The following is an 8,482-nucleotide window of genomic DNA, read 5'->3' on the forward strand; positions in this document are numbered from 1 at the left end:
CGCTTCTTGACACAACAGTCCCCAGCAAGCACTGCTGCTGCAAATGGGCGACGGACGCCAACAGTCACGGTGGGGGGAAGAACCCCTACGCTATCCAGCACAGTAAGCAGACAGTCGCAATTACTTTTCAGCTCGCCCTGTGTTGCCCAGTGTCTGCGACTGTCCATATCTCCCTCAAAACAGCAGTCCTTGGCATGCACTCCTGCCACAGACAAGCCTCACTCACCAACATTTACGACTGGAGGGGGAGTGTCCAGCACGGTAAACAGACAGTTGCAATTGCTTGCCGGCATGCGCTGCGCTGTCCAGTGTTAATGGCTCTGCTTTTCTTTTGCCACGGCAGCCTACGGAATGCACCCCTGCCCAAACGGTGGGCGTCAAGTGACAACATTCACAATTGTGGGGGGAACTGGTAGGGTACCCAGCACGGTAAGGCAACAGTTGCGCTCATTTCTTGGCTCCCTTTGTGTGGTGCACTGTTGATGACTGTTCATTCTTCTCAATGCACATCAGTCCATAGCACGAAGCCCCTGTGCAACAATTGCTAGGACACAGACGCCAACAGTTGCGCTCACTCAGCTACGCAGAGTGGTAAGCAGACTTTTGCATTTGCCTCTCAGCTTGTCCTGTATAGTGCGGTATCAATGACTTCGCTTCTTGACACAACAGTCCCCAGCAAGCACTGCTGCTGCAAATGGGCCACGGACGCCAACAGTCACGGTGGGGGGAAGAACCCCTACGCTATCCAGCACAGTAAGCAGACAGTCGCAATTACTTCTCAGCTCGCCCTGTGTTGCCCAGCGTCTGCGACTGTCCATATCTCCCTCAAAACAGCAGTCCTTGGCATGCACTCCTGCCACAGACAAGCCTCACTCACCAACATTTACGACTGGAAGGGGAATGTCCAGCACGGTAAACAGACAGTTGCAATTGCTTGCCGGCATGCGCTGCGCTGTCCAGTGTTAATGGCTCTGCTTTTCTTTTGCCACGGCAGCCTACGGAATGCACCCCTGCCCCAGACGGTAGGCCTCAAGTGACAACATTCACGATTGTGGGGGGAACTGGTAGGGTACCCAGCATGGTAAGGCAACAGTTGCGCTCATTTCTCGGCTCCTTTTGTGTGGTGCACTTTTGATGACTGTTCATTCTTCTCAATGCACATCAGTCCCCAGCACGAAGCCCTTGCGCAACAACTGCTAGGACACAGACGCCAACAGTTGCGCTCACTCAGCTACGCAGGGTGGTAAGCAGACTTTTGCATTTGCCTCTCAGCTTGTCCTGTATAGTGCGGTATCAATGACTTCGCTTCTTGACACAACAGTCCCCAGCAAGCACTGCTGCTGCAAATGGGCGACGGACGCCAACAGTCACGGTGGGGGGAAGAACCCCTACGCTATCCAGCGCAGTAAGCAGACAGTCGCAATTACTTCTCAGCTCGCCCTGTGTTGCCCAGTGTCTGCGACTGTCCATATCTCCCTCAAAACAGCAGTCCTTGGCATGCACTCCTGCTACAGACAAGCCTCACTCACCAACATTTACGACTGGAGGGGGAGTGTCCAGCACGGTAAACAGACAGTTGCAATTGCTTGCCGGCATGCGCTGCGCTGTCCAGTGTTAATGGCTCTGCTTTTCTTTTGCCACGGCAGCCTACGGAATGCACCCCTGCCCCAAACGGTGGGCCTCAAGTGACAACATTCACGATTGTGGGGGGAACTGGTAGGGTACCCGGCACGGTAAGAAGACAGTTGTGCTGACTTGTTGGCTCCCAATATGCCGTCCAGTGTTGATAAATGTTCACTTTTCTTTCTGCACATCAGTTCCCGGTACGCACTCCTGCCACAGGGGTTGGACCTCAATCGACCGTATCTACGATTATGGGGGGAAATTGTAGGCTACCCAGCACAGTAAGGAAACAGTTGCGCTGACTTATTGGCTCCCTCTGCATTGTTCGGTGTTGATAACTGTCAGCTTTTCTCCCTGCCCAGCAGTCCCCAGCAGGCCCTTCTGCAACAAGTATCGGGCAACAGACACCACCTGTTGCAGGAGTCGCTCCGCTACCCAAAGTAGTAAGCAGACTTTTGCACTTGCCTCTCAGCTTGTTCTGTACAGTGCGGTATCAATGACTTTGCTTCTTTCTTGACACAACAGTCCCCAGCAAGCACTGCTGCTGCAAATGGGCCACGGACGCCAACAGTCACGGTGGGGGGAGGAACCTCCACGCTATCCAGCACAGTAAGCAGACAGTCGCGATTGCTTGTCGATTCACCCTGTGTTGTCCAGTGTCAGCGACTGTTCACATCCCCCTTAAAACAGCGGTCCCTGGCACGGACTTCTGCGACAGACAATGAACTTCAGCCTCATCAGCTGTTTGAATCAGTTAGCACAACTGAATTCAATCTATGTAGAATTTCCCTTCATATGGCGATTTCAGTGATGTGATTGGCCTAAGGCGTTTTGGAGCAGCCAAAACCATGTTTTGGAGCAGCGAAAGTGGCCCGATTCTCCTTAGTCACTCAGTCCACCCGCCCCAATCTCAGTTCCCGTCTTCTTTCTCCTTCACTTTCTTATCGTAGCACTCTCCCCCCTCCCACTAAAAAAAGAAACAAAAGTGGTAATCTCTTTTAAAAATACAGTTAATGTGATCTTGATCGTAGTCCGTCTGCAAAAGATGTTCTCATTCTTTACGGAACTTAACTTGGTGCGCTCGTGGGATGTATAGCTTGAGATGTGATACATGCTCAGGAAAGCAGCGGTATGTGCTGGGAGGTCGTCCATCAGTGAGGTCCTCGAGGTAGGTGGCACGCCCAACCCGTTCCAAGATTCGATAAGGCCCTCGGCCTTATCGGACCCAAGGTCTGTCTCTCGGCAGACCTTGCGGTCTACCAAGAGACAGACCGCAAGGTCCGTTTCGCCAGAACTTTATCTCCAGTTTGAAACTCGTGCACATTATGGATACCGGCCTCTGACATATTGCCAGTCTCTTCCTGACTTCGCCGAATGGCGTCCCGTGCCTGTCTATGAATTTCATCAAGAGAAGCATGTTGAGTGTCCCTGCAATATTGTGTCCCGTTCACCCCAAGCCTTGTCTCAATAGGCAGCGTCACGTCATGACCATATAAGAATCTGAACGGTACTTCCTTCGTGGTTTCTTGCTGTGATGTGTTCAGTGCGAACATGGCGTGTGGAACAAAGTTATCCCAATTAATATGCGTGGAGTTTACATAGGCAGACAAGATATCTGTAAGTGTACGGTTGTTCCTCTCAACTAGATTGTTCGTTTGAGGATGGTGCACGGATGTCGGAGAAGGTCGTATGCCATGTCTCGCCAGACAGTTTCTAAAATGGTGAGACATGAACGGTGTGCCATGGTCTGAAATTATTGCGGGTGGCGGGCCATGTCTGAGAACAATGTAGACATCAATAAACTCTTCTAGGAAATCTGCAGTAGCATTTGGCACCGCTAGGGCCTCTACCCATTTGGTTAAGTAGGCAACTGCGACTATGACATAACGATTTCTGCTCCGAGACTTCGGAAAAGGTCTGAGAAAGTCAATTCCAATTAGCTCAAACTTAGTAGTAGATGTCTCCCGGAACTGGCAGTGTTCGCATGTCTGAACGTCTTGAACGACGTCCCTCCTCAGTCACTCAGTCCAGCCTTCCCATTCTCAGTTCCCGTCATCGTCTTTCTCTTTCACTTTCTTATCGTAGCAATATATATGTACCCGCTACAGGTAAATAAGAAACAAACTCCACATCTTAAAATCCTAAAATGACCAGCTTAGTAGTAAATATAACAGCATTAGCTAGACTAGTAATATAATAAATGGAAGGAGACTCGGACTGATAAAACACGTAACTACTGCCGTACAATGCAAAATTCTCATGCGAGCGGAGATGGCTGTTCGATCTAAACCATGCCACTCCACTCCGTCGCCAACATGGTTCCCAAAATTGTATGCAAAATGTAACTGTCCAGCATACGACAAAAAACAGTCCAGCGGCACGTGCTTGCAAGGCCGGCAGGCGAGGTATACAAGCTAAACACACAAAAAAACAACCTCAGCGCATCGATGCAAGACACCATGAGCCAGGGTCAAAAAGTCCTTGGGGCGCTGAACTGAACTCGGGACAAACAAGCGCGCTGTGCTGGTTCAGCGTGCAGACATTGCCTTCTTTGCTTTAGCTCACTTCACTAACTTTCTTTCGCGGCCGATTTTTCACGTACCGGGATCCGTCTTGAAAGAAAGCCTACCGAGAGAAACCTAGGTAATCAATACTTTCACACAGCAGTCTTTGAGCTAGAGAGATTTCCGTAGTACCGTATTAAACAAGAACAGGAATGTTGATGAACATGCGGCAGTCCTTACGTTTCAGTTTAGAAAGCGGCATATTTGCAGCGACGTGGCGACGGCAACACCCGACGTTGCGCGACGACGGTGACTGGCAAACAGGGACCACATATGCTTTGGCCACGGCCGTTGCTTTTAGAAGCGAGTGCTTCAGCCCGTAAACTTAACTCCTACCGCGCAAAAACATGGTTTCGTTTAACAGCATGACGGCATGGCTGGTCCCCAGCACGCTAGCGTCGGAGAGTCCACACACGCCCATGTCTATCATTGAAAAAATTTTAAAAAAAAACGCAAGACAAGAGGTGGCGGGAAAAGCCATGCAAGGGAACTGGATGAGCGATTGATGGATGGTACTTTGAGTCGGGCAGCTGCTTGCACCACCTAGCTCATGTGTGCTCAAGTTTAGTTTTGTTTTTCAAAGGCTACCAAAATTGGTCCTTTGGCGCAGGCTTGGCAAAATTTAGCAGGGTTAGCCTTTTGGCGTAATTGGCGCGCAATCACATCACTGCGATTTGCATGAATACCCCTTCTCAAAAACAAGTGAGACGTTGATGAAAATATTTGACATCAGAAGTTCCTGTCTTCTCTACAAATTTATGCATGTGAGAGATGTACCCTGTTCACCGGGTTTGAGCAGAAACAAATGGAATTTGTGTAGCTTACCATTGTAGTTTGGTCCTCAAGTTTTGAGCAGATAATGTATTGCCCAACTAGGTTTTAATGTACTGAGCACTGAAGCAACAGCATGAGTTACTATTCTTTGTAAGTAGTATGTGTGGTCTCACTTTGCCCATTCAGGTAACAACGAAGAGCCCAGACGCCAAGCAAGCAGCTGACCACGACTACTGCACGAAGGAGCCATCTAAAGCTGCAGTTTCGCTAACGATGTCAAACGCTGACATTCAGTTTTACAATGGCATTTCAAGGGATGCATTTTTGTCTCTAGTCGAAATGGTATCCTTAATGACAACAGCCAACTCACGAATCCCTCTTGAGGATCAACTACTCTTCTCTCTAATGCGGCTACGTCTGGGCCTCCTTTATGGTGATCTCGCCAGGCGATTTTCCATATCTGTTACTCGCATGTGCTATCTTCGATAAGATACTTGGAATCTTAAAAAAGATTATGACGTATATCGTGGTCTGGCTGCCACGTGTACGCATTCAGAGCACCATGCCAGCATCTATTGTAGAGAATGGCTATGGCAGGACAACGTGTATCTTCGATTGCGCAGAGCTCACCTTGCAGAGGCCACGGAAGTTAATGGCCCGTGCACAAACGTACAGTGCATATAAGGCTGCAAAACCCTTTAAAATTTCTTACTGTCATTGCACCTAATGGGCATCTCATGTATCTTTCTGATGTTTACGGAGGGAGAGCCTCTGATAAGCACATCGTTCGGACCTGCGGGGTTGATGACTTCCTACAGAGAGGAGACGAAATAACGGCTGATCGAGGCTTTGCACTCGAAGCTCACTTGGAGGCCAGGGGGATCAAGTTGAATGTGCCTGCATTCACGAGGGGTATGGTAAATTGGCTGTTTCGAAAAAGCTACTTTTATGCTGTGAAATGCTGTGGATACTACATGACAACTAATTTCAATCATCTAAATTTGGATGTGTTAAATTTCAACACTAACTTACCTCAATTTCAGGAGTGCTTGCATCATGTACTGAAATAGCATTTATGCTTCATAACTGTTCAATTCCTGCTTATATGTGAATTGATGTAACATTTCTTGTTTGTATTTATATGTATTCTGTGTTGTAGCTTACAAGTGCACCAATACGTCGGCTCCAGCCGTTATTGGGCATTTAAAATAGACAAGTACAATTAAGCTGATAAATCATACAAATGTGTGGCATGGACCAGTTAAACTTTTAAATTAAATTTTGCTGTTATAACCATGCGTAATGGTGTATAATATTTGTAAGGAATTAGCAACAATAACCTTTATGCAGCCAAGATATTTTTGGAAAACAGTGCATCCTCGAAAATTTCACCATTAACCCCATTTTTTTCCCATGTGCAGTCTGGCTGTTCTACGAGTGGATACTTCCAAGAGTGTAATTGAAAATGGTGCATAAGCATTGCATGAGAATGCTTTGTAGAAAGCATGCCACAATTTCCTTGCATGATCAACAGATGCTGGGTTTAATGAGTAGCTACACAGGTAAAGCACTTATTCCTGCAGACATCTGAAGATATTCAAACCTCCTATAAATGGCCTTTGGGCATCCGAGGAACATATCTGTTGGGATTAAAGTGTTGCCTGTATGCAAGCAGCAAGAATGACAGGAAAGCTCATTGGCATAAAACTATGCCAACATATTTAGTTATGTTTAAGTCGGCACAGGTTTTTTTATCCCCCTTCCAGTTTTCTGTGGTACTCGTTGGATAGACAAAATTGGTGGTGGGTTCTGCTCAGTTGGTGGTTTTCTCATTTGGTATACCTCGCTTGTATGAGAAGAGTGGGAAGAGATGCAGTGGCGTACTCCTACCAGACTTTGTAACTATCAATATTTACTTTTTTCTTTCAGGAAAGCCCCAACTGTCGGAGACTGAGGTGACAAAGACTCGACGTATTGCGTCTGTGTGGATCCACGTGGAAAGGGCCATTAACCGCGTCAAAACGTATCGTATTTTTAAGTCTGCTTAGCCCATAGCATCTCGCAAAACTATTAACGACATGGTTTTTGTGTGTGCTGGTCTGTGTAACTTTAAAGCACCACTTATCGCACACCAAAATGATGCGGTCTAACACAGTGCCAGCTAACATGAGAGGCTGATTCAATAAGTTCAAAGTCAAATGCAGAACTTCCTGAGCACCACCTCATGTAGCATGTAGTAGGACGGCTTCTTGTCGACTATCATCGTTACCGCTTCTGCCAAGCAGCATTACTGTCTCATTGCAGTGCCATACTAAAGAAGCAGGTGTGGTGTTTCCTTGAAGACAATTTGTGAGATAGGTCTGACATTTTCCACTGGTTCCCTTTTATCATTAAGACTGACGTTTGGTTTTCGGGGAATATCAACTTTGTTTCTGAAACCAACTTGTTTGCTGCTTTCTTTGAATGACCCAAGCGTCCATTGTTTTTGCAGAGTTGCCTCCTCCTTGTCGGTCACTCCGATTGACTCCAGTCTCCAGATCCGTTCCAAGCAGTTCATAGTTTCAGATTCCACCACCAATGTTCTCAGGGCTGTCGTCTGCATGCAATGTGCGTCATGAAGCATTGCCCCTCCCAAGGTCTGGGATAATCCGTTCCAAGGTGTTCTCGTCTGCTCCGAGCTTTTCCTCGAATAGTTTCAATTTTCCTGTCACAAGGTCCCAGTGATGCTCCAAGCCGATAAGAAGCTGAACGTTGCTTCGTTGCTTGTTGCAAGCGTGATAATCCACGCTAAGTTCATCGTCCGAGTCAAGGTCAGGGGCAACATTCTAAATTGAGGACGTAGACCGCACAGGCTGGCCCAGTCAGGCGTCGTCTTTGTCGTCTTTTTATTTACTATGGTGGAGCCCTTTTGTGTACAGCGCCAGCGTCGGAAGGAATTGGATACTTCCTCTTGCTGATGGCTGACACGCTGACACCGGTATCCAACTCGCATGTTTAATGTCACTCCGTTGACGGCAACTTCGACACGCATTGGCTCTGGTCTGGTCGCTTGAAGCACCCAAAGGTCGTACGCTGCCAGCTCGTCATCCACATTGTGGACAAGTCTCGATCCACTCCTCTGTCTTGCTTTTCCGTTTGAGATGTATTCGATCTGCACAGTTGTGCTAAATGCCCTCTCTGCTCACAATTGAAAGAGATGCTGCCCACGTGACGACACTGGTGTGCTAGATGATTACCCCCGCAGCGGAAGCAAGAACCACTTGCCTGCTGTCTGGTCGGCTTAGTCTCTACAACATTTGCACACTCCCAGGCCTGCACAGGCGTCGCTTCAGCCAGCCGAGCACATAATTTCACATCACGTTTCGGTAGCATCCGCTACCGAAACGATGTGAATTTGCAGTCGTTGGCAAGCTTCTTAAGCGATGCGATGTAATCGTTGGCCGGCTCTTCGTCCCGCCGATATCGAGAAAAAATAACTTTAAGCTCGCCACCACCTACGATACCTTCGGCGAGTAGTGCTT

The 8,482-nt window shown here is 47.9% G+C and overlaps 1 pseudogene; it reads left to right on the forward strand.

Moving 5' to 3' along the window:
* The first annotated feature begins 5,225 nt into the window (after window positions 1–5,225).
* Window positions 5,226–7,111, forward strand: LOC115312154 (annotated as a pseudogene).
* The last annotated feature ends 1,371 nt before the right edge of the window (window positions 7,112–8,482 follow it).

The sequence above is a fragment of the Ixodes scapularis genome, unplaced genomic scaffold, assembly GCF_016920785.2.
Source record: "Ixodes scapularis isolate PalLabHiFi unplaced genomic scaffold, ASM1692078v2 PGA_scaffold1__304_contigs__length_218370807, whole genome shotgun sequence".
Taxonomy (NCBI): domain Eukaryota; kingdom Metazoa; phylum Arthropoda; class Arachnida; order Ixodida; family Ixodidae; genus Ixodes; species Ixodes scapularis.